The 25,159-nt window shown below is 42.2% G+C and overlaps 1 protein-coding gene and 1 long non-coding RNA gene across 25 annotated transcripts in view; one reads left to right on the top strand and one right to left on the bottom strand.

Annotated features, from left to right (window-relative positions):
- FAM168A (family with sequence similarity 168 member A) overlaps positions 1–25,159 on the top strand; it is a 218,617-nt gene that overhangs the window by 65,074 nt on the left and 128,384 nt on the right. The gene's annotated exons all lie outside the window — the stretch shown is intronic.
- LOC146399713 (uncharacterized) lies at positions 17,896–24,545 on the bottom strand. The gene is made up of 2 exons (XR_014814648.1): positions 23,826–24,545; positions 17,896–21,306 (listed from the first exon to the last, which is right to left on the bottom strand). It is a non-coding gene; the product is annotated as an uncharacterized LOC146399713 (long non-coding RNA).

Raw genomic sequence — 25,159 nt, 5'->3', positions numbered from 1 at the left:
CTGGAGGTATTTTTATATTTCCCTCTTGAGTTCCTTGTTGACTCATTGGTTTTTTTAGTAGCATGTTGTTTAGTCTCCATGTAGTCAGTTTTCTCTCATTTTTTTTTCCTGTGGTTGATTTGTAATTTCATGCCTTTGTGGTCAGAGAAAATATTTGAAATAATTTCTATACTCTTAAACTTGTTGAGATTAGTTTTGTGCCCCCATATGTGGTCAATCCTTGAGAATGTTCCATGTGCACTTGAAAAGAATGTATATTCTGATTTTTTTTGGATGTAATGTCCTGAAAATGTCAATGAAGTTTAACTTTTCTATTGTGTCATATAGAAATTCTGTTGCCTTATTAATTTTCTATCTAGAGGATCTGTCCATTGATGTGAGTGGGGTGTTAAATGTTACTGTATTCTCATCAGTTTCTCCTTTTATGTCTCTTAGTATTTGTTATATGTATCTTGGTGCTCCTATATTAGGGGCTATATATTGATGATTGTAATATCCTCTTAAACAGATTCTTTTATCATTAGCGTCCTTTTTTTGTCTTTCTTTATGGCCTTTGTTTAAAGTCTATTTTGTCTGACATGAGATTGTTACTCCTGCTTTCCTGTCTTTTCCATTCCCATGATATGTCTTTTTCCATCCCCTCACTTTGAATTTATATGTGTCCTTTGCCCTAAGGTGAGCCTCTTGTAGGCAGCATATTGTAGACTCTTACTTTTTTTTATCCAGTCTGCCACTCTATGTCTTTTGATGGCAGCATTCAGTCCATTGACATTTAAGGTAATTATTGATAAATATGTATTTATGGCCATTTTAAACCTTGTTATCCAGTTGATTCTATGTTTTTCCTTTATTCGTTTCTTTTTTTTGGTTGTATGATTTCCTTTTGTTTTATGCTTATGTCCTCATCTTTTTAGTTTTTGTGAATGTAATGTTTGGTTTTGAATTATGTTTGCCCTGTTTTTCAAGTATGTTAATCCCTTCCTATATCTGCTTGCTTTGACCTGATGGTCATATAGGCGCAAACACATTATATATATAAAAAAAAAGTCTATTTTCCTACTTTCCTTCCCCACATTCTATAATTTCGATGTCCTTTCTTAATATCTTCGTGTTTATCCTTTTGCTGTTCCTTGTGTTTAGTGTTGCCTTCACAGTAGGCTTTTTTGTTTTCCTTTTAGATCTGTATACTGGCTTAAGTGGTTGCTTTCCAATTGAAAGTAACCATCCTATTTCTCCTCCATGCTATTTCTTCTTTTTTATTTAGAGGCACCCTTTCAGTATTTCTTTTGGAATGGGTTTAGTATTGCTGTACTCTTTTAGTTTTTGTTTGTTGAAGAAATTCTTTATTTCTCTTTCTATTTAAATGATATGCTTGCTAAGTAGAGTATTCTCGGCTGCAAATTTTTCCCTTTTAGAACTTTGAATATATCTTGCCACTCTCTACTGGCTTGTAGTGTCTCTATAGAGAAACAGTAGAGAAACCATAGGTCTGTAGGTCTGTAGAGAAACTGTAGAGGCTGATAGCCTCATCGGGGTTCCCTTAAAATTAACTCTTTGTTTTTCTCTTGCTGCCTTTAGAGTCTTCTCTTTAACTTTTGCCATTTTTTATGAAAATATGTCTTGGTTTAGGCCTGTTTGGGTTCAACTTGTTTGGGCCCTCTGTGCTTCCTATATCTTGATATCTGTTTCCTTTAGATTTGGAAAGTTTTCAGCCATAATTTCTTCAAATATATTTTCCATCCTCTTTTCTTTTTCTTCTCCTTCTGGAATCCCTATTATATGTAGATTGTCACACTCTGTATTATCCCATAGATCTCTTATGTTGCTTTCATACTTTTTCATTTGGTTTTCTGTCTGCTGTCCTGATTGGATGATTTCCATTATTGTCTTTCAAGTCACTAATTTGTTGCTCTGCAGTATTCATTATGCAGTTCAGTGCCTTTAACTCAACATGCACCTCTGCAAATGAGTTTTTTAATTTTTCTTGGCTTCTCCTTATATTTTCTATTTCCTTTCTAAAGTAATCTGCATTACTGTTTATAGCTGCTCTTTATTCCTTCATATTTGCTCTTAATCCCTACAGTATTTTCACTGTCTCCTTTTTGAATTTGGTGTCTGTTAGACTACAGAGGTCTATTTCATCATTTGCTCCTTCAGGGAAATTCTCCTGTTCTCTCTCCTTTTTTGTCTTTTTAGGGCCACATCTATGGCCTATGGAAGTTCCCAGTCTATGGGTTGATTCAGAGCTACAGCTGCCGGCCTACACCACAGCCACAGCAATGCAGGATCTGAGCCATATTTGCAACCTACACTACAGCTCACGGCAGTGCCGGATCCTTAACCCACTGAGTGAGGCTAGGGATCAAACCCTTGTCCTCATGGATACTAGTTGGATTCATTTACCGCTGAACTGCAACAGGAAACTCTATCTCCTTTTAACTGGGAATGATTCTTGAGCTTCTTTATTTTGCTTATATTTTTCTTATTCTTTGAGTTTAGGGAAAACAAGTACTGTAGTCCTGGAAGGCTGTTTATGTGCAAGACCACCTCTGGGTATTTTGTGAGGGCTTACTGTTTATTTTTGGTGTGAGGGCTGATTTAGGCTTGGGTGCTTGCTGTCTCTTTCCTCAGTGTGTGCAGGCTATTATCCCCTTGATAGGGTGCTGTGTGTGCTTCCAGGGAGATGGAGACAATGGGAAGGGCTAGTAGCTCTTGCTTGGTTACTGGGACCTTGAAAGTGGCAAGGACCTTTGGGAAGGTGGCTCAGGCTGCTTCTAGTTGCAGAGCCCTGAGAAGTGGCAGTGACCCTCAGGCAGATGTAGGCAGCCCCCAGTGTTAGGCGATGGCAGCAGCAGGGCCTTTGTATTCCCGATGGAGTGAGAGCAACAACAAGTGGTGCTTGGTTGCAGTGCACTTCTCTGTGCCAACCTCTAAGGTGACCGGGGCTGCAGGTGGTGCTTGTTCACAGACCCCTAGTGGTGGCGGGCCATGCCCACCTCTGGAGTCTAAGATGACTGTGGTGGTTTGCCCCTCCTGTCTGTAGATCACCCAAGAGATGTCCCATTGTGCTTAGCCCGTGCAGGAGGCACTACCAATTGTAGCCTGCACAAAAGGGGCTCGTGCCTCTAGCCCATGCAAGAGGCATCTCACTGCCAGTAGCCCCTCCCTCTAAGAGTCCGCACGTGCACAAGTATGTTCCTGTGATGGTCCGCTCCTGCTTCTCTTTCTGACCCCACCAGTGGCACCTTACTTCTGCAGGTCCAGACCGCCTCTCGGGTTCCCTCGGCTATGGCACTGCACTCCCCAGCCTTTGGCACCCTGCTCCCTAGCCCCTCCAGCTGTCTCTACACAACCACCCCTAGGCTCCTTCCAAGAACTGACCTCTGGAGACTGAGTCTCAGTGCCCATCCCCCTTGCGAGTGTCTCAGGCTGTGGTGTCTTGGAAGGTGGTGTCAGTGGTCTGTGTGGCTCTTTCTGCTTTGCCCTCCTCATTCCAGCTGTGCTTTTCTCTGAGGCTTTGAAGTCCCTTCTGGGCTGATCTCCTGTCAGTTAGGTGCCTTCCCAGTGTGGGTTCCCTTCTTGTGTCACAGCTCCCTGTCAGGAGTCTAGTCCTGTCTCTCTCTTTTTTTTCTTTTGTTCTATCTAGTTATGTGGAGGGTTTTTTGCCCTTTTTGAAGGTTTAAGATCTTCTGCCAGCATTCAGTACATGTTCTGTGCAAATTGTTCTACATGTAGATGGTTTTTTGTGGGTTTTTTTGATGCATTTGTGGGAGAAGGTGAGCACCCCTTCTTATTCCTCCACCATCTTGATCCCGCCTTGGTAGACTCTCATCTAAAGTGGCTGCACCATTTTATCCCCCCAGCTATGTATGAGAGTTTCACTTTCTCTGCATCCTCTCCATCACTTGTTTTTTTGATTTCAGTCATTCCAGTAGAGGTGAAGTGAGTGGTATCTCATTGTGATTAGATTTGCATTTCCCTAATGGCTAATGATGCTGAATATCTTTTCATGTGTTTTTTGGCCATCTTACAACTATTTTTATGTATCTTTCTATGTGTTACTACCTAGCTAGTTAATATCCTTCTTTAATAAGATGGTGCCCTGTACCCAAAGGTACTTACTAATTTGTTAGCTGATTATAATAGGATCCCAGGGGGAGAAAAATGTGGTTTTATCTTATGATTCTCTCCTTTTTTAAGTTGTTCAACGCTGTCATTAGTTGAATTGATAGTTCTCAGAGAGTAAGATATCCAGAAAAGAGATTTTTTCTTTGAAAATAATGTTCGGTCTGTTTAGGGGAAGACCAGATTGGGGACATCAGATATCAGTTTTTAAAAAATGGCTGAGTTGATTACTGGTGTGGATTATAGGGCACATACAATTTGATCTTGGCACAGGGGATATAGCAGTAAATAAATTCAAGTCCCTGACTTCACTCTGGGGGGAGGTGTGCAGAGATGTGAAGAATTAATTAGGCAATGTATGGGGAAAGGGAGTTTTTGAAAAGGAAGGGGCTTTTTTTAATATATGATTGGTTTACCTTGGCTTTTCTGGTGAGGTGAAATTTGAGTAGAGATCTTATGAAGTAAAGAAACAAATCATATGGATTGAGGGTAGAATGATTTAAACAGAGAGAAACAGAAGCACTGAATCCCTGAGGGAGGGTTGTACTTGGCTTGTCAGTGAACAGCAAGGAGAGAAAGGACATTCCTGTTCACATTGAAGAGTCCAAGGCTTGTGTGTTCTTGGTCTGTGTTTTTGGCTACTTCAGAGTGGTTCCCAACGGCATGAATATTGGTGTTAAAGTTTAATTTTAGGGAGTTCTCTGATGACCTAGCGGGTTGAGGCTCCTGCGTTCTCACCGCTGTGGCTCTGGTTGCTGCTGTGCGGCGTAGATTCGATCCCTGGCCCAGGAATTCCCACATACTGCCTGTGTGGCAAAAAAAAAAAAACAAAAAAACAAACAAACATACAAAAACAAGCGAGAACCTGAAATAAACATTGCAACTCTCATTTAAAAAAAAAAAATTAATTTTACTGCGGTGTGGCCGAAGTGTAATGAGCAAAGAAGACAGTGGTAGGGATAAGATCAGATGGGTAGTAAAGAACCAGATTACCATGGTGCCATGGTAATAACCTTTGTTTTATTCTGATTGACATGAGGAGCCAGTGCAGGGTTTTGAACCAAGTGGAGTGACATGATCCACATTGAATTTAAAAGGATCATTTTGGCTTCTGAGCAGAGAGGGATAGGGAATGGGTAGATAGATGGCAAGGACAGAAGTGGGGAGATCAGATGGGCTGCTGTTACAAGAGTGAGGGAATGAGACAAAGCTTAAGACTGTGCGGTAGCAGTGAGGTGAGATGAAATTGTTGGAATCAGAATATGGTGGTGGTGCTGGTTTTTCTTTTTTAATTTTTATGGCCACATCTGCAGCATATGAGAAGTCTTTCAGGCCAAGGATCAAATCCGAGCCACAGCAGTGGCTGTTGCAGTTGGATTCTTAACCCACTGTGCCACAGCAGGGACTCCCAGGATATGTTTTGAAAGTAGAGCTGACAGAACTTGCTGATAGATTGGAAGAGAATTATGACATTAAGAAAACAGTCAGTGGAAGGTGTTTGCCCTGAGCCACTGTAAGATTGGTGTTGCCATTTACAAAAATGGGAAAGACTGGCAGGAGCAGGTTCATAGGGAGGGGTCAAATGTTTGGTTTTAGACATACTATAAATATAAATAAATATATTTATACATTATATATTATATAAATTATGTATACATACATATGTACACACACACACACACACACACACACACACACACACACACACACACATACATGATGGCTGTCAGATAACCAGAAGGAGATGTCACATAGGCAGCTGGAGGTACACGTTTGGCTTCAGAGAAGTCCAGGTCAGAGATGGAAATCATTGTATATGTAAAGCCATGGGGTAGATGTAATCACTCAGAAATGTGTACACAGGGAGCAGAGAAGAGGTCTGACATTTGAGCCCTGGACCCTCTGACGTTGGGTGGAGGGGATATTTGAGACGATCAGAGGAGTAGACAGTGAGGCACAAGAAGAATCAAGAGAAAGTAAAGTACCAGAGTTCAAGTAATTTGTGGTGGTAACGGCATGCATCTCGGTGTGGTTGCCTGGAGACCTAGAGTCTAATCATTGTTTAGTTCTAAATAACTGTGGTGGACGTGGGCAGTTCACTTAGCTTTTTGGGCCTTGGGTGATCTCTAAAGTAAAAGGCCTGACTAGATTGTCTCTAAACTTTTCCCCATTGTCAAAATAATTTCTCATCCCATCATACATTTATATAACACGTTATAGTTTGCACAGAGCATTTTTGTGTGTTTATTGCATCCTAACAGATCAGTAAGACATCTTTTTGTACCCACTGTAAAGATGAGAAAATAAAGAAGTTTAGACTTTTCCAAAGGCACACAATCATAATTAGAGACTTGAACTTGGACCTGCCTGTTCTTAAAGCCTGAGCTCCTTATACTGTGTAACAGCTACTATTTTTTTTCTTTTTTGCTTTTTAGGGTTAGGGTTAGGGTTGCACCTGTGGCATATGGAGGTTCCAGGCTAGGGACTAAATCAGAGCTGTAGCCGCTGGCCTACACCACAGCCACAGCCACTCCAGATCCGAGCCGCATTTGCCATCTACGCCAGGGCTCATGGCAGTGCCGGATCCTTAACTCCCTGAGCGAGGCCAGGGGTTGAACCCGTGTCCTCATGGATGCCAGTCAGATTCATTTCCACTGTGCCACGACAGGAACTCCTGAAACAACTACTTTTTTATGCTAATGTTCTAGAACTCTGTGCTTTTGAGCACATAGAATTCGTCCACTGAGTCATTGATTATTTGTTGAGCACTTACAGTGTACTACTAGTCACTGTTGTAAGCCCTGGGGATACAATTTTGACCAAGACAAAAGTCCTTGTCCTCAAAGATCATTCATTTTAGTGCCAGAGACTAACGGTAAACAAACAAATTATCTAATAAATAATACAATGTCAGTGCCATAATAAAAGAATAAAGCAAGGTAAGGAAACAGTATAAGTTTTCTTTATCAAGATAAAGAAAAGCCTATCTGGGAATTCCCACTGTGGCTCAGTGGTAGCAAACCCCACTAGTATCCACGGAGATGTGGGACTGATCCCTGGCCCCAGCTCAGTGGGTTAAGGATCCGATGTTTCTGTGAGCCTCCGTGTAGGTCGCAGACTTGGATCTTGTGTTGCCGTGGTTGTGGTGTAGGCTGGCAGCTGCAGCTCTGATTCATCCCCTGGCCTGTAAACTTCCATATGTCACATATGCGGCCCTAAAAAGCAAAAGAAAGGAAGGAGGGAGGGAGGAAGGAAGGACGGAAGGACAGAAGGACAGAAGGAAAAAAGAAAAGCCTCTCTGAGAGATGGCATTTGAGCAGAACCCTGAATGATCAAAAGTAGAAAACAATGAGAAGATGTGAAAATAGAAGAATTAGCAAGAGAAAGATCCAAAGGTAGGAATGAGCTAGATGCCTTTGAGGAACAGCAAGAAGGCCGTTGTTGGTAGGACAGGAGATTTGGAATCATTTAGCCCTCAGGGGTCACTTCTGACTCCTGTCACTTAATTTGCTCTGTAACTCTAGGTAGAATATCTGACTTTTCTGAGTTTTAATTTCTACAAAATGGAAGTAAAGGCCGTCTTGAGAATTAAGTGAGAGAATGTATGTACAACACCTATAATGAAGTTCTGTTCTTGTGCCTGGACTCAGCTAGTCACTCTCCCTGAACTCACCTTTGTAGGGAAATCATGGGAGAAAGTGTTGGACGGGGAAAAAAATTGATTTAGAAGTTGATGAGGAGTTCCTGTCGTGGCACCGATGGTTAACAAATCCGACTAGGAACCATGAGGTTGCGGGTTCGGTCCCTGCCCTTGCTCAGTGGGTTAACGATCCGGCGTTGCCGTGAGCTGTGGTGTAGGTTGCAGATGTGGCTCGGATCCCGTGTTGCTGTGGCTCTGGCATAGGCCGGTGGCTACAGCTCCGATTCGACCCCTAGCTTGGGAACCTCCATGTGCCGTGGGAGCAGCCCAAGAAATAGCAAAAAGGCAAAAAAAAAAAAGAAGTTGATGAGTGAGTACGAAAATATGGGCTTAGGATTCTGTAATTGGAGCCATGGATATATTCATTTATTATGGAAAGAAACTACATGTGCATTTCTGTCATCTCTCCTCATCACTGGATGCTAGCTCTATTCTAGCACTTCCTAGGCAGGTTTCCTGCTGGCCTGAACCTGCTTGCCTTAGGAAAATGAGATAGGAGCCAAATCCTCCATCCTTTTAAGACCATCTGTTTTCAGACCACAGCAGCTGCCCTCACAATTGCAACCCAACACAACTGGAATGATTTATTCATCTCCAGGTAACATTTGTGCGCCATGCTTCCAGCAAACCACAGTATCAGCTTTACGCTTAATGAAGCATCCAGCACAGGTGGTGAGCTGTGCCATAAAGGATGCTTCTGGCTTCCAAATGGCTGATGGACAGGTGGCTGTAAGCTGTTAGTCCTAAGCATGTGGCCAGAGGCAGAGCAGAGTGAACTCTGGGCCATAGGAGAGAATTGAGTAAAGAGTCTTGATTGTGTATACAATATTCCTGGAATTTCAAGATAATTTAACTCATCTTTAAGTGAAATGTTGTACCACTGTTAGGTGAGAAAATTAAAATCCAGAAGGGGGAAGAGATTTTAAGCTGCAGAGCATTTGGGCACAGTTAAGACTAGAACCCAGCTGTTCCAATTCCCAGCCCATTGTTTACCTCCACATGTTTTACATGCAGTGAAAAACTTTAAAGCAAATATGACATGGCACTACTATTTTTTTTGCTTAGTTTGTAAATTTCTGATACTGTGAACAAATCACAACTTTTTGTCCCTTAATAACCGAGTGACCAAGAAAGTTGCTTAATTTTTTTGAGACTTTTAAATGGAAAATGAGAATGATAAACACATTAGTCTGGACTATTTTATGGATTAAGTAAGGTAAAGTTTTCAAAAACTGTTTAAATCGTTTTCTCGCATCAGAAGATACTAAACAAATGCTGTTTTTTTCTTCTTCTTCTTCTTTTTTTTTTGTCTTTTTAGGGCCATACCTGCAGCATATCGTGGTTCCCAGGCTAGGGATCGAATCAGAGCTGTAGCTGCTGGCCTACACCACAGCCACAGCAACACAGGATCCAAGCCACGTCTGCGACCTACACCATAGCTCACAGCAAGGCCAGGGATCCAACCTGCAACCTCGTGGTTCCTAGTCAGATTCGTTTCTGCTGCGCCACTGCAGGAACTCCTGTTTTCTTCAGTTCAATTGAGCAGACACTGATTAAGCTCTACTTTGTGCCAGTTTAATTTCTAGACTCAAATTATCTTGTTTAACCTTTAAGTTCCTTTCTCTCCCATTATATTGAGAGTCTCATTGATATAAAAGTACTTTTTTTCCATGACACCTTCCTTCTATAGTGGAACCTCTGTAACCAAGCACAGTTGCTGCAAACAAGTGATTCTTGCTTTTTGAAAAATCTACAACGTTAATGTGAGCCAGTGATGATATCTGAGGACCAGTGTAGCTAGAGCTAGTCTGAGTCTTGGCTTCTGCCCCTCCTAGAAAGTGCTTTGGGGACCCTGTATTGGGAGGGCAAATCATGACTATGACAGCACTCTTTTTCAATCCAAAGAAGCATGGTTTCTCTTTTGGAATGTTTAGTTTTGGTGAATTGCTTCCTTCCCCTCCCCCACCCCCCTTTTTGGGTCCACTCCTGCAGCATATGGAAGTTCCCCGGCTAGGGGTCAAACTGGAGCTGCAGCTGCCGGCCTTTGCCACAGCTGCAGCAACTCACGGCAATGCCGGATCCTGAACTCACTGAGCAAGGCCAGGGATTGAACCTGGATATCATTTGGGTTCTTAATTCACTGAACCACAATGGGAACTCTGAATTGCTTCCTTTTCAACTTAGATTTTAGACTCTGAGAAACCATCTGCCTCTCTCTCTCTCTCTCTCTTTTTTTTTTTTTTTTTTTTTTTTTTTTGGTCTTTTTGCCTTTTCTAGGGCCGCTCCCGCAGCCCATGGAGGTTCCCAGGCTAGGGGTCGAATCGGAGCTTTAGCCGCCGGCCTACACCAGAGCCACAGCAACATGGGATCTGAGCTGCGTCTGAGACCTACACCACAGCTCACGGCAATGCCAGATCCTTAACCCACTGAGCAAGGGCAGGGATCGAACCTGCAACCTCATGGTTCCTAGTTGGATTCGTTAACCACTGAGCCACGATGGGAACTCCCCATCTGTTTCTTAAACCCAATTTCCCTTTACCACCAAGGGTTTGTAGGTAAGTTGTTCAGATGGAGAACAGAAGATTTCTTCAGTTCCTGGTGGTTTTGTAAGAGTTGGAAGGCCTCAGGGAGAGAATGCATTGCTTATTGGAATTCATTTGTGATGTGGACCTGACTGGGCACTATTTTACAAGGCACTCTGCTGGGGCTGGCTGAGGAAGAGGTACAATTTAGAAATGGAGATCTGGCAACATGAGTTTTGGCTAGTCTATACTTTTCTAAAAAGTTTTATTGACGTATAGTTAGTTTACAAGGCTGTGATGATTTCTGCTGTACAGCAGAGTGACCCAGTCATATATAAAACACATCTGTTCTCTCTGATTCTTTTCCCACAATGACTGTCACAGAATACTGAATAGAGTTCTCTGTGCTGTGTAGCAGGTCTGCTTCGGCCCATCGTTCCGTATTACCTCAGTGTGCAATGCCAGTCCTAGACCCCACTCCCTCCACCCTTCCGCCCCCCCGTCCCTTTTAGTAACCATAAGTTCTTGCCTTATCAACTAGGGCTCCAAAATTTTGTTGGGATTGATGTTGCTGCTGCTTGTCTGCCTGCCTGCCTTCTTTCCTTCCTTCCTACCTGTGTCTATTGTCCAAGTTTTCCATTTGCACCTTGTTCTTCTGTTTGGTTGTCTTTCCAGGTTGTTCATCTGTTCAGTGTGTGGCTCAGTATAATGCGATTCAATGGACTGAGTTAAGTGGAGATTCAGTAATGAATAAAACAAGGTAGAGGGAAATCTAGTGTGAGGTAGTGGAAAAGCCTGTAGACTTGGTAAGCCTGTAGGCGTGTAGCTTCAAATCTCAGCTTTGCCTTAAGGGTGCTCTGTGATCTTGGGAAAATCATTTATTCTCTTTGAGCCATAGTTTCTTCATCTGTGAAAATGGGAATATAAACACTTACTTTGTTCAGAGTTGTGGTAAGGATTAAATGAGAGAAATGAAAAAAAAAAAAGCATTTAGCATTAAGTTAGTACCCATTAAATATTCCCTTCTGTCTTTCCTTCATCTCCGTAGGAAGTGTACATGGGGAAATCAGACGTGTAAACAAGTGATGGTGCTCGTGTGTGTGCGTATGTATGTTTCTGTGTTAGTTTAACAAAGCTCTGAGGAGTGGTAGAAATTTACTCTGGTCATTGAGAATTGGGAGTTGAGAACTTGAGGTTACTGCCTATCTTCCTTGAAACCAAATGAGAGAGAAACTCTGATGCAAGATAATATATGTGCCCCCTTTTTTTTTGGGGGGGGTGTCTTTTTAGGTCTGCACCTGAGACATATGGAAGTTCCCAGGCTAGGGTTGAATCAGAACTGTAGTTTCTAGCCTATACCACAGCCACAGCAACGCCAGATCCGAGCCACATCTGCAACCTACATCATAGCTCAGGGCAGTGCCGGACCCTTAACCCACTGAGCGAGGCCACGGATGGAACCCATGTCCTCATGGATACTAGTTGGGTTCATTACTGCTGAGCCACAGTGGGAACTCCTGCAATCTGTGCCTTTAAAGAAGATCTTAGGGAAAAAGAAAGAACCTGGTGATGGAGGCCTTGGGATGCTGGTTCCCCAGGAGGATCATTAAAGTGTCTCTGGGAGCTACTGGTATCCTAAGAGATAGGATAATCTGCTTCACCGTAAGTTGAGAGCAGAAGCTGGGTTTGTCAGTGTGAGAATTGCCTTTTGGGAACAGTTAGTACATGGCTTGGAAGGTTATAGCCACCAGCCTTTACTTTCCCACCACCCAAATCTGTTATATCATCATCAGAATGATCTTTTCCAAGATTCAAATCTAATCGTCCTAATTCGCTGTTAACTCTTCAGTGACTCCCAGTTGCCTTCAGGTTAGAGTCCAGATTCCTTCTGTAACATGTGAGGTCTTCCTGGATCTGATCTCTGCCTCCTGTCCTCCTGTTGTTGCCTGTGCTCTAGTGACACTACATTATCTGCAGCTTCTTAACCTTTCCGCTGTCATGTATGCTCTGGCCCAGGATAGCCTTTCTGCTGTGCTGTACTTGCCCGCCTTCCTGTGCTTCTGTTTTACTTGACAGTCTCGACTCTTTCTTTAAAATTCTTCTCAACTGCTGTGTTTCTGTGAAGTCTTCTGACTTCTGAAGGTGAGGCCATGGGATGAGAGACTTTCCTTCACTAGGTTCTCGTGTAGTTGGTATGTACAAAAGTCTTAGTACATGTAGCATCAGTGATTAGTAGGCACAGTGGTGTCTCTTAATGCTTTTATGACCCATTGGTGTTTTTATTTTAGTGCTTCATCCATATGTAGATCCAGTCCTGACAGATATCTTTAGAATTAGAAAAATAAATAATACATTTTATATAGCACCTTGCCAGACTTAGCAAATTCTATTTTATTGTATACCTCTTACCCCTGATGAAGTGAATAGCCATCAGTAAAATGAACCATTAAGTTTGGAAAGAGCTGTTTATTATCAGGTTGATGGCATAAGTTCATCTGATCTGATTTTTTAATCATTGGCAAACTTTGGCTAAGATAAGTATAATTGTATGCATTCTTTCAAATAACTTTTTCCTTCCTTCCTTCCTGTCTGTCTTTCCATCTTTTCAGGGCTGCACCCAAGGCATATGGAGGTTCCCAGGCTAGGGGTCAAATTGGAGCCATAGCCGCTGGCCTACACCAGAGCCACAGACTGTGGCTGGATCTGAGCCGCATCTGCGACCTACACCACAGCTCATAGCAACACCAGATCCTTAACCCACAGAGCAAGACCAGAGATCAAACCTGCGTCCTCATGGATACTAGTCAGATTAATTTCCACTTAGCCACAATGGGAACTCCTCAAGTAACTTTTCATTTGGATCCTCAGATTTCTTTTGATTTAAATAGTATCAGAATTCTACTTTTCATGTTGGAACTTTTCCCCAGAAGTCTGGTTATCCTTGATTGTTTATATTTTAAAATAGGATACTAAAAACTGATGGGAAATTTTAAATACTTGGATGCAGCTTACTGATTGTGGACCCCATTGTAATGGTGATCTCTCTGGGCTATTTACGGGGCAACTACAGTGTCAGTGTCTTTAGATCTTTCCCACTAGGACTGGTCAGATTCTCTGGAAGGATTATCTAGTCTCCTTCCTCTAGGTTATAGGCCTGGTTGCCAGTGGTTGGAAACGGAGTGGGAGAGGAAGTCTGTGGGGGAGTCCTCAATACTCAGTTCACTTAACACTCTAATTTTCAGTATGGTGACCCTGCCATCAACTGTACCTGCTATTCCCTTATCTAGAGATCCTTTGTTTTACCCTTTCCAGAGGGGAAGAAAACCGAAACATGGTGCTGCTGGTTTCTGAATCTTGTGGAAGTTCTGCAGGTTAAATTTAGTTACTTTTTTATTTTTCCCACTGCTGGCTTAGTACTCATCTTTCTCAGATCTGATAAGTCAGTTACTGGTCATCTGCTTCCCAGCTTTCCAATATTTTGTGACTATCACTCTTCTTATTTCTTTGTTTTTATGGTTCTTTGCCTTACAGGTAGGGTCTAAAAGACATTAATTATTCCCCTCTTTGGAATAGACAGTATATTATTTGTTCTTTCTTGAGATTCAAGTTCATTATTTTGAACATCAGTTATTCTGCCTTTTTGTGTTGCACTGATGCTTATAGGAGTTACTGTATTTTACACTACTCTGATGCTATACTTAAAAACAAAGGCTAAGGGCCACCTTCTTTGGTGAGTACTATGCTTTTTACGTTCTTGTGGTTATTTTGAAATTATTTTTCTGCATTTTCTCCTTGCTATTTGTGAAACAGCAGACCATATTGGTCTTTTTTCTTACTTTGTCATTCTCACTTATATGTGTTACTCCCAGGTTACTGAGTTTATTAGATGTGTTTTTAAAGCAAGAGTAGAGCCCCAGGGACTCTATAGGTAGTAAAGTGTGAAGAATTAAAGACAGTTATTTTGATTTTGAAGAGGTTTTTTACTTACTTCCTAGCTCTCTCTGTGTTCCGGAAAGAGTTTTATTGGATTGCTAAATTCCATGCAAGTAAGGTGTTATAATTTTCTTTTTTTCTTTTTAGGACTGCACCCACAGCATATGGAGGTTCCCAGGCTAGGGGTACAACCTAAGCTACAGCTGCCGGCCTGCACCACAGCCATAGCAACATAGGATCCAAGTCACATCTGTGACCTACACTGCAGCTCACGGCAGTGCCAGGTCCTTAACCCACTGAGTGAGGCCAGGGATCAAACCCGCAATCTCATGGTTTCTAGTTGGACTTGTTTCTGCTGCACCACGATGGGAGCTCTGCATAAGGTGTTATAATAGAATTTCATAACTTTTCAAGTAAATTGCTTTCATCAGTATCATGTCCTTTTTATTTTAAACTTCATGTTAATTCTACAAGGTAGAAGGGCCGGTAGGATTATTCCTGTTTTATAGATAGGGCAATTTGAGGTTCAGAGAGATTAAATGACTTGTTCATATGATGTAGTTGAGGCATAGAGCTGGACCTAAACTCAGGTTGTCTGACTCAAACCCTAGTACTCTCTTCTCTGTTCAGTGTCTTTGTGTGTGACCTCTACAGAGAGGGTAAAATTCAGTCCAACAAGGAATAGTCCTCATTTGATCCTTGTGGTAGCCCAGTGGGACAGGTAATATTTTTCCTATTTCCCACCTGGGGAAGTTGAAGCTCCGTGAGATTAAATGACTTGTTCACGGTCACCTGACGAAAGAAAGAGTGGTAGAACTTCATTCTCTTCCTCTGACTCCAGATCCTGCTTTCTCATTGCAGGGCGTGATACTTCCTCCCTCCATCTGAGTGGGCTGCCAAAAGGCAAAATGTGCCAGCCACATGGGCATTAGACAGCAATGGTGTGAGCTGTTGGTAAACAGCCAAGTCTTCTTCACTGGGAAGATTTCAGTTGATTGGAGTCTCAGTCTGTTTTTCAAATTTATGTAAAGGAGGAGGATAAAGAACTGTTGTGTTTGGACTTGAAGCACTAATTCCTTTAGTGGAAGCACTAAAGATACACAGTTGCATTGCCAGTTTGGCAGAAGGACATACTTAGGCTCTCAAGTAGAAATAACTTACTGAGTTTCTAGTACAGACTAAATGTTCTGGACTCCAGGAGGGATTCATCATGAATCAGAGAATGTTAGGGCTCGAAGATCCATTCATTCTTGGGCTTGAAGCCTGAGTTTGTCTAGATAATTCAGTAGGACAATTTTGAATACCTTTATTCAACTCCTGCTTACTAGGAGCAATAGTAGACACTGGGAAATGTCTTGCTTCAAGATCTCATGATCTTAGGGGTTAGATCTTCAGATAGATGGGAAATGAACACATTGTAAGCAGAAGGAACGGTAAAATCCCAGAAGGATGAGTTTGTTGTTTTGAGGGAAGCAGTGGGCAGCTTGATTAAGCTAGAACTGGTGAATAAGGTGAATCCAGCCTCCTGGCTGGTCTAGGGCTCTCAAGGCCTCTTCCTATTACGTCGTGCCAGCATCTGCTCACCATAGGTGTATCCTTCCTAATATGCATCTCCTCTAGTCTTGCTCGTCTGTATGCAGAGCTTAGATAGTATAATTATACTCTCCTCTAAAAATCTTTCCGGGCTGGTGTCTGATACCTCTCTTCTCCAAACTCCTGTTGACCTTTGAAAATCAATGCAATTCCCTCTTAAGGTAATACCGACAAGAGTTCATCCATAATTTGTTTCTGTGTTCCTTCTTGCTCTAGAAGGATTTGCCATTGGTGATATTTCTGATTATACCCATTGTGGAGGTTTATTGTTTGATTACTTGTGTTTTTGAGCCTTGGTTATAGGTTTATTTTTACGTTAACCTTCTGTTCAGCTCAAGAATCCTTTAGCTTAGAGGGAAAAGTGTAGTAATATGAGACCACCTGGGAAACCTCTCTTACTAGCCTAGTAATCTGTTTGTGTCGTAGTGCTTGTCATCCCTCCCTAGAACACTTTCTTTTTTCAGTGTCTGTCTCCCTGACTAGATAGTGAGCCACCTGAGAGCAAGGATTTGTTACAGTTCATCTTTTGTGTTTTTAGTAACCAGTGGAGAGCCTGGGGACAAAGTGTTTGATACATATTTATTTATTGAGAGACAGGATATAGGAGTTCTAGTTCTACCACTGTGTGACCTTGAGCAGATTAGTTCCAGTCTTTGAAATTGCAGTTTTCTTCTCTGTAAAATAGGAGACTTGATTCCGTGGATGGTATAATAGCATTTGTTCTACTTTTAACAGTCTGGGTCCAGTTGAAGTGGTAGAAGTCATGCCAATAATTTGAACAGGTAAAATCTAATATAAAGAATTGCTTGGAGTTCCTGTTGTGGCGCAGTGGTTAACGAATCCGACTAGGAACTGTGAGGTTGCAGGTTCGATCCCTGGCCTTGCTCAGTGGGTTAAGGATCCAGTGTTGCCATGAGCTGTGGTGTAGGTCACAGACGTGGCTCGGATCCCATGTTGCTGTGGCTCTGATGTAGGCCAGTGGCTACAGCTCCGATTCAACCCCTAGCCTGGGAACCTCCATATGCCATGGGAACAGCCCTAGAAAAGGCAGAAAGACCAAAAAAGAAAAAAAGAATTGCTTGAGTTAGCATTGCGGCTCAGTGGAAATGAACCCGACTCTATTCATGAGGATGTGGCTTCGATATCTGCCCCCACTCAGTGGGTTAATGATCCGGCGTTGCTGCGAAGGTGGGAAAGGTCTCAGACATGGCTTGGATCTGGCGTGGCTGTGGCTGTGGCGTATACCAGCAGCTGCAGCTTCAATTCACCTGCTAGCCTGGGAACTTCCATATGCTGCAGCTATGGCCCTAAAAAAAAAAAAAAAAAAAAAAAACAAACTGCTAACTACGTAAAAAGTAGTTAACTACTGAGAGAAATGAGAAATGAAAAGAGAACTCTAAGGTAGAATAGAGGTAGTGACTGCAGAAAATGACTGCCATCCCCGGGGTTGCAGGAAAAGCAAAGGGAGGAAGGAACTTAGAAGCTTAAGAAAAGAGAGCTCCAAGTGGCCCGGGTTCAGACCCCTGAGAAGAGTGTGTGGCTGTCATAGGAATGTGCTGCTGTGGTGAAGAAACTGCCTGGAGGGCACTTGCCCCAGAACCTGGGAGAAGCACTGTCTTGATATCTCACATGCTCCCGTGTGTGCCAATCCACTTGCTGCCTCATAGAAAAATCAAACACTGGAGAAAGTCTTTTCTTTCTCCCTTAGCCTTGTAGTTTCCTTCCAGTCCCTTCTGTTGGCAGATCTTGACACAAACTTGCTGGGAGAGGAGAAATGCAGTCTGCAGAGTCCAGTTCATTGTCACAGAATAGGGCAATGAAGAATTGGTTTGGGGAGTTCCTGTCATGGCTTAGCAGTTAACAAACCCAACTAGCATCCACGAGGGCTCTGGTTTGATCCCTGGCCTTGCTTGTGGGGTTAAGGATCTGGTGTTGCTGTGAGCTGTAGGTTGCAGACGCGGTTCGGATCCTGCATTGCTGTGGCGTAGGCTGGCGGCTACAGCTCCAGTTGGACCCCTAGCCTGGGAACCCCACATGCCGCGGATGTGGCCCCAAAAAGATAAAAGACAAAAAAAAAAGATAAATTAAAAAAATTGGTTTGAAGCCATAGGCAAAAATGAACAATTCCTATACTATAATAATCCGGTTCAGTATTTGCCTTCCTCATTGCACCATGAGCTTGGTAGTGGCTGGAACATTGTTATATTTGTCTCTGTATCTGCATTGACCTAGAAGGGGCCTGGCACCCAAGAGATGCTTAGTAAATACTATTAGAATGAAGGAAAGCCCCTGTAAGACAGGGAAAATTAGATGTTCCTCTAGGTTGTCTTAAGTCTTTTTTTGGGGGGTGGGGTTGCCGCACTGTGGCATGTGGAAGTTCCTGGGCCAGGACTGAACCCTTGCCACTGCATCTACCCAAGTCACTGCAATGATAATGCTGGTTCCTTAGCCCTCTGAGCCACATGGAAACTCGGCTTAAGTCTTATTATCTTGGAAGGGTCTAGGCATCCTCCCCTGCACTTAAAATCTTACTGAATGCTAGTATCTCGTCTGTCATGTGTGCAAGTTGCATTAGATACTAGAGTGGGGACAGGGAAAACATTCTGCTGTTAATATTCATAGATTCTATGATATTAAACATATCTCCTTTCTAAAGGGCAACAGTCTAAGTTAGGTACTTGGCACATAAATGTATTCCTCAGAAGGGCAAGGAGACTAAGATAATATTGTCAAGTGCAGTTTAATTCATTTTATTTATACAGCCCATTGTTTATCCCCATTTCACAGATAGAGAAACCGAGGCTCTGGAAGGTTGAGGGGCTTGACCGAAGTTATACAGCTAATAAGTGGCAAAGTTAGTCCAAGCTTGGCTCTTCCAAAAATTGAACAGGGCAGTACTCTCTCTTTTTCCCAGTTTTTAAGGGCAAGCACAGAGTTTTTTGTTAGCTGATGGTAATAGAAAACTGAGGAATTGATTTCTGTGTCTGGACATTTGGGGCTGGGCAAGTAACAGCAGAACAAAATAGCATTTGCAAGGCTGTGATCATAGTGCTTGCTAGTACTTGGTCTTTTAAATAAGCCAGTTTGAACCTGTGCTTCAGACACCTAGATTTGTGAAGCAGTTGCTGTCTGGCAGTGGGATAGTCTTCCTTCTCTTTTGTCTTTTTTAGAGTCCTATACTAGCAGCTCACAAAAGAGTTCTGATGCATTCCTTGCAGCCTTAAACGTCTCTTGCTCCTCCAGGTTTCTTGTTTCCGGGTGTGAAACTAGACAGACCACTCAGTTATTACTAGGAAGCAAAATTTATGAGGCTGCTGTGTTTCTTGCTTCTGGGCTTGTATATACAAAGCCTTTGAGTAAGTAATTTAGAGTTGATCGCTGTTTGTTCCTTTCGCAGGTCATCAGCCAGACAGAGTTGGGGTTCCTTGTGCCTGTCTCACTGCTTGAAGAGTCAGAGTATTGCACATGGCCTGGGAGAGATATTGTTACAAGAAAAGTTTTCTATTTAAAGCATTGGGAGAGGCCAGGGTGTCAGGATTTGCTAATCAGATTATTTTGTGATTATCCATTGGGATGCCCACCGAGACTGGCTGACAGTGTGAATGTCACTTTCCCTTGGTCTCTTTTGGTACTTCCATTGACTAGGGTATCTTAGGGTAGTTCACTTTCCCCTTCAGTTTTCCTGACAGTAAATGCTGCTGCTTAACTGCTTTTCAGAAATAATGACATTTATTCTTTGGAAGGAGCTGAAGAAAGAGTCTGTACATGTCATTTATTTTTAACTGCATACTCAGCGTTGAAATCTTACTTTCATTTTGTGGCTTAGACTCAAACAGGAAAGGGGATGTAGTGGAATTAGTATAGGATCTAAGTGCAGAACCACTTGGCAAAACGCCATTCTGCTACTTAATAACTCTATTGGCTGAGCCTCAGTTTCCTCAACATTAAAATGAGACTAATGATACCTAATAATAATATTAGTGATCTGTGATTTAGGATAAGTCTGAATTTCTGTGAACCTCAATTTTTTAATCTGTAAAGTAGAGGCAGTAATTCCTCAGTAATAGATTTGGTTTGAGAAGGAAACTGGCTAATATAAATGGTAGTGCCTGGTGGAGTGCCTGGTACGATAGTATTTGTGAACGCAAAGTGGCTATTATACTGTTCTTAGGGGAGCTGAAGGAAAGATCGCTGAGGGGAGTTCTCCTGTAGCACAGCAGGTTAAGGATCCAGCACTGAAACTGCACTGGCCCAGGTTGCTCCTGTGGCTCTGGTTCCATCCCTGGCCTGGGAACTTCCACGTGCCATGGGCGTGGCCAAAAAGAAGTTGAAAAATATCCCTTAGGGTAGGGTAGTTCCTGTAGGATGGGTCAGGGCTTAATAAATAATTGTTGATTAATTCTTTCAATGAGGAACTCTTGTCATTTCCTTTAAGGACAGTTTTACTTGATCTGTTGGTGTTCTTTTACCATCATTTTTCCAGAGAGCGCTATGGTTTTCTTCCCAAGCTATAGTCCACATTTTGTTGTTCTAAGTTGCTCTCTATCTAAAGTAGGGTACAGCAGCGAGTTGTGGTTCAAAAATTCCAGTGCCTTGTATTTCTGGGTCCTGTGTTTTGTATGGAAGATTGAGGAGAGTTTGTTGGAGGTCTTTAAGGAGATGTGATCATGCTGTTATTTTGCTGTTCTTTGGTATATGCCAAGAAGGAGGACTGGCCAGTAAAGAAAAAGGTCTTAGGGACCAGCAAACTAGCTATCTCTGCAGACCTGGCCTGTGATCTACTTAGCCGCTTCAGGCAAGTGACTCTGGAAGTGTAAATTCCAACTGTCTCGGTACGGGGTTTGATTTCTCTTTTTGTTGCAGTTATGGAATCCTTAGAGATCTGCTAAGGCTGAAACCAAGAGATTAAGAGTTCTTGTTTGAAGTCATATGGTAAAACCAGCACCTAGATTTCTTGCTTTTAACTCTCTTCCAGAAATTAGCTGTTTATTTCATAGGATGTCTAGACAACAATAAGCAGTTTATTTTCAAGAATACTTTTATTTTCCTTCTCATCAATCCCGAAGAATTGTAATGAGCTGTAAAGTTCACAGAATTCTTTCATGGCCAGTGTTGCTTTTCTCTTCACATCTCTGTAAGGTAAGCAAGTCAGGTACTCTTAATGATTTGGAATTTTTTCTCTTTCTTTTTTCTTTTCTTTTTTTAAACCAATGAGAAAATTGAGGCCCGGAGAGGGAAGGTGACTTGTCAGAGTCACATACTGAGTGAGTGGTAGGATTAGAATTAAGAAGAAGACCTTTTGTTTGTTTGTTTGTTTACTTATTTACTTATTATTTATTATGCCCATGGCATTTGGAAGTTCCTAGGCCAGGGATCAAACCTGTGCCACAGCAGTTTCAACACCAGGTCCTTAACCACTAGGCCACCGGGGAACTCCACGAAGGCCCTTTTAATTTTAGGTTTGTTTGTCTTTTTAGGGCTGCACCCATGGCATATGGAGGTTCCCAGGCTAGGGGTCAAATCAGAGCTGTAGCTGCCAGCCTATACCACAGCTACAGCAACGCTAGATCTGTGCTGCATCTGTGACCTCCACCACAGCTCATGGCAATGCTGGATCCTTAACCCACTGAGCAAGGCTAGGAATCGAACCTCCATCCTTATGGATGCTAGTCAGATTCATTTCCCCTGAGCCATGATGGGAATGTGCAATTTTAGGTTTTTGATTATCACTGGGAACATTGTCACACCTTGCCACCCCTGGATATTATCAATCTCTACAATTTTTACCTCTCTGTTGAGAAAAAAATACCTTGTTAATGAAGTTAAATATTTTTTCATGTTTATTGGCCATGTTTGGTTGTTCTTTGAATTTTGTGTCATTTATTGCACATTTTCTGCTAGGTTATTTGTCTCATCAGTTTTGCAGGGTGGGAGGGCTCTTTATATATTAAGGGTTCACAGCTTTTGATACATGGTACAGACATTTTTGAAGTTTTATTTATGAAACTTGGTGCCTTCCTAGAGTACCAAAGAGAAAAATCTTTATATTGGAATAGCTGTTTTTTAAAAAATAGTGTATGCAAACGACCCAAACAAATAAAAAAGAAAAAAAATAGCATACTTCTGCTCCCACTACCTCGGAACTTTTACTTTATTAGTTTTTTAGGAACTTTCATATTCTGTCTTTTGTCCTTGCAGTAACTTCAGGAAGGGGCTTATGATTAAAATACAGTGGATTGAACAAGTACATCTTATTTTATCTCCTTTTAAAAACTCTATTGAAATGACAAAAGTAGTATTAACTCACAAAGGCTAAGAGAATAGAGAAGATAGGACAGAGGCACAAATGATGGATGATTGAGTGGATTAAGGAAAGCAGAAAGCTAAAGCTACAAAGGGAATGAAATAAAGACATTTTGTGGTATGGAATCCTAGAAAGCCCTAGGTATTGGAGGTTCCTGGCATCTTGAATGTTAGGGTGAGAGGTAGAACTGAAAACAGGAGTTCAGAGGTTACATAGGGAACAATTAAACTACCAGATCTTTCCTATATTTCAGCAGAACACTGGAGGTTTATCCTCAAGAGAAATAAAATCAGAGAGGCCCTGGATTTGGAAATACCAAATTTAGCTGAGAGTAAAAGAGAGGTGACATTCTAAAAGCAGAGATTAAGTAAAAGTCTCCATCCATTTTTTATCTCCCAGGCTTGGGTAGCCAGACTTATTCTTCTCAGGTGGGGAGATTAGCAGATTTCTTGATGAGAAACTGACTCACAGACATTTGAGGACCTCCCCAGTTTAAAAAAAAAAAATCAAATCCACTTGAAATTTTCTCTTGTTATAGTGAAGGCTAGAAGTTAACATGCCCTGCTGCTTATACGATGTGACTCTGTGTGCTTGTTCTTTTTTTTTTTTTTTTTTTTTTTTTAAATCTTTCTAGGGCTGCACCTGCAGCATATGTAGGTTCCCAGGCTAGGGGGTCAAATTGGAGCTGTAGCTGCTGGCCTACACCAAAGCCATAGCAATGCAGGATCTGAGCCATATCTGTGACCTACACCACAGCTCATGGCAACTCTGGATCCTTAACCCACTGAGTGAGGCCAGGGAACCCACGTCCTCATGGATGCCAGTCAGGTCCGTTAACTGCTGAGCCACGATGGGAACGCCTCTGTGTGCCTGTTCTTAAATATGGAGGAAAAGGCAAAGATCACCAGATGTTTGAGAAAAATCTCTAACATGAATAATAGAAATGAAAACAAACAGGGGTTCCCATCGTGGCTCAGTGGAAACGAATCTGATTAGTAACCGTGAGGACACAGGTTCGATCCCTGGCCTTGCTTGGTGGTTTAAGGGTTCAGTATTGCCATGTGCTGTGGTGTAGGTCACAGATGTGGCTCGGATCCCCTGTTGCTGTGGCTTTGGTGTAGCCCAGCAGCTACAGCTCTGATTTGACTCCTAGCCTGGAACCCTCTATAGGCCGCTGATGTGGCCCTGAAAAAACAAACAACCAAACAAGAAAGAAAACAAACAGATAAAAAGAACCCTGTCCACCCAAAGGAGAGCAGTGAGTGGAGAGAGATCAGAAGAGACAATGTAGGGAGCAAAAGAAAAATTTGGAAAAAAATTGAATCAGAGAAGATACCACCTCTGTGAAACAAGAATGAGGTCCTGTTTAAAAAAAAAAAAAAGAGAGAGATAGAGGATAGAGAACAAGAAAGAGCTTTTGGGCACTTAAAAATATATCATAGGAGTTCCCGTCGTGGCGCAGTGGTTAACGAATCCAACTAGGAACCATGAGGTTGCGGGTTCGATCCCTGCCCTTGCTCAGTGGGTTAACGATCCGGCATTGCCGTGAGCTGTGGTGTAGGTTGCAGATGCCGCTCAGATCCTGCGTTGCTGTGGCTCCGGCATAGGCTGGCAGGTACAGCTCTGATTAGACCCCTAGCCTGGGAACCTCCATATGCTGCTGGAGCGGTCCAAGAAATAGCAAAAAGACAAAAAAAAAAAAAAAAAAGGTTTAAAAAAAATTAAAAAATAAAAATACATCATAAATAAGGAGCTAAAAACAAAGAAGTGGAGACTAAGAGAAGAAATAGAGGATCTGTTTTAAGATTAATTTAAACATGAAAGTTATTTAAATTTAAGAGACTTGATAGAATTATTTTTAATGGTTTTTTTTCTGCTTCAGTTCCTCTAGTTTCTTTACTTTAGATCTCTGGATCTCCTAATAGTTAGATGTGGGATCATTGAGTGAAGGAAATTAGCAAATAAATAATACAGCAATTTCCCACAACTTAAGTACCCATATGTATAGATTGAAAACCCCCATCAGGTGCTCAGTACAATAAATTTTAAAAAAGAAACACAGGAGTTCCCATCGTGGCTCAGTGGCTAGCAAATCCGACTAGGAACCATGAGGTTGCAGATTCGATCCCTGACCTCACTCCATGGGTTAAGGAGTTGCCGTGAGTTGTGGTCATGAAATTTCAGAACAGTGAGAATATAAAAGCTTCTGAGAGGAGTTCCCGTTGTGGCGCAGTGGTTAATGAATCCGACTAGGAACCATGAGGTTGCGGGTTCGGTCCCTGCCCTTGCTCAGTGGGTTATCGATCCGGCGTTGCCGTGAGCTGTGGTATAGGTTGCAGACGTGGCTCGGATCCCGCGTTGCTGTGGCTCAGGCGTAGGCCGGTGGCTACAGCTCCGATTCAACCCCTAGCCTGGGAATCTCCATATGCCGTGGGAGCGGCCCAAGAAATAGCTAAAAAGACAAAAAATAAAATAAAATAAAAGCTTCTGAGAGAATTAACGGGTCATATGCAAAGACGTTGAACTTCCCAAAAGCAATATTGGAAGCTAGAAGAAAGTGGAGGAATTGCCTTACTTTCTGATAAATGATTTCCAACCTAGAATTCCATACCCAGTCAAAACTAACAATCAAATATGAAAGTGGTGGGGCCAGGGGAGAGATTTTCAAAAGATTTATTTCCTTTGTATAAATCCTGCTGTGTCAGGAACCTTGGTAGTTTGATATACCATAATGAGATAGGAAAGAAATAGGAAGGCATGGACCCAGGGAGCAAAGGAATCCAACATAGAAAAGTGAGTCTAATTCCCAGAATGATGCTTAAGGGGTATTCTAGGACCACGGCTATGCAGGAGACCTAGAGACCCGAGAGAGTTATTAGACTGGACCAAGAGGTTAGAGATCTCCAAGAGAGATGTTTTAAAGAAAAGATAAATGACATCAGTGAACTATCTGACATGGCACATTTACCACTGTGGCTCGGG

This window comes from Sus scrofa, chromosome 9, assembly GCF_054392235.1.
Source record: "Sus scrofa isolate SSC_HxYL_T2T_F1_AM1 chromosome 9, Sscrofa_HxYL_maternal_Yorkshire_Landrace_v2.0, whole genome shotgun sequence".
NCBI lineage: Eukaryota > Metazoa > Chordata > Mammalia > Artiodactyla > Suidae > Sus > Sus scrofa.
The sequence above is the reverse complement of the archived record's forward strand: the minus strand, read 5'-3'. Positions and strand labels throughout refer to the sequence as shown.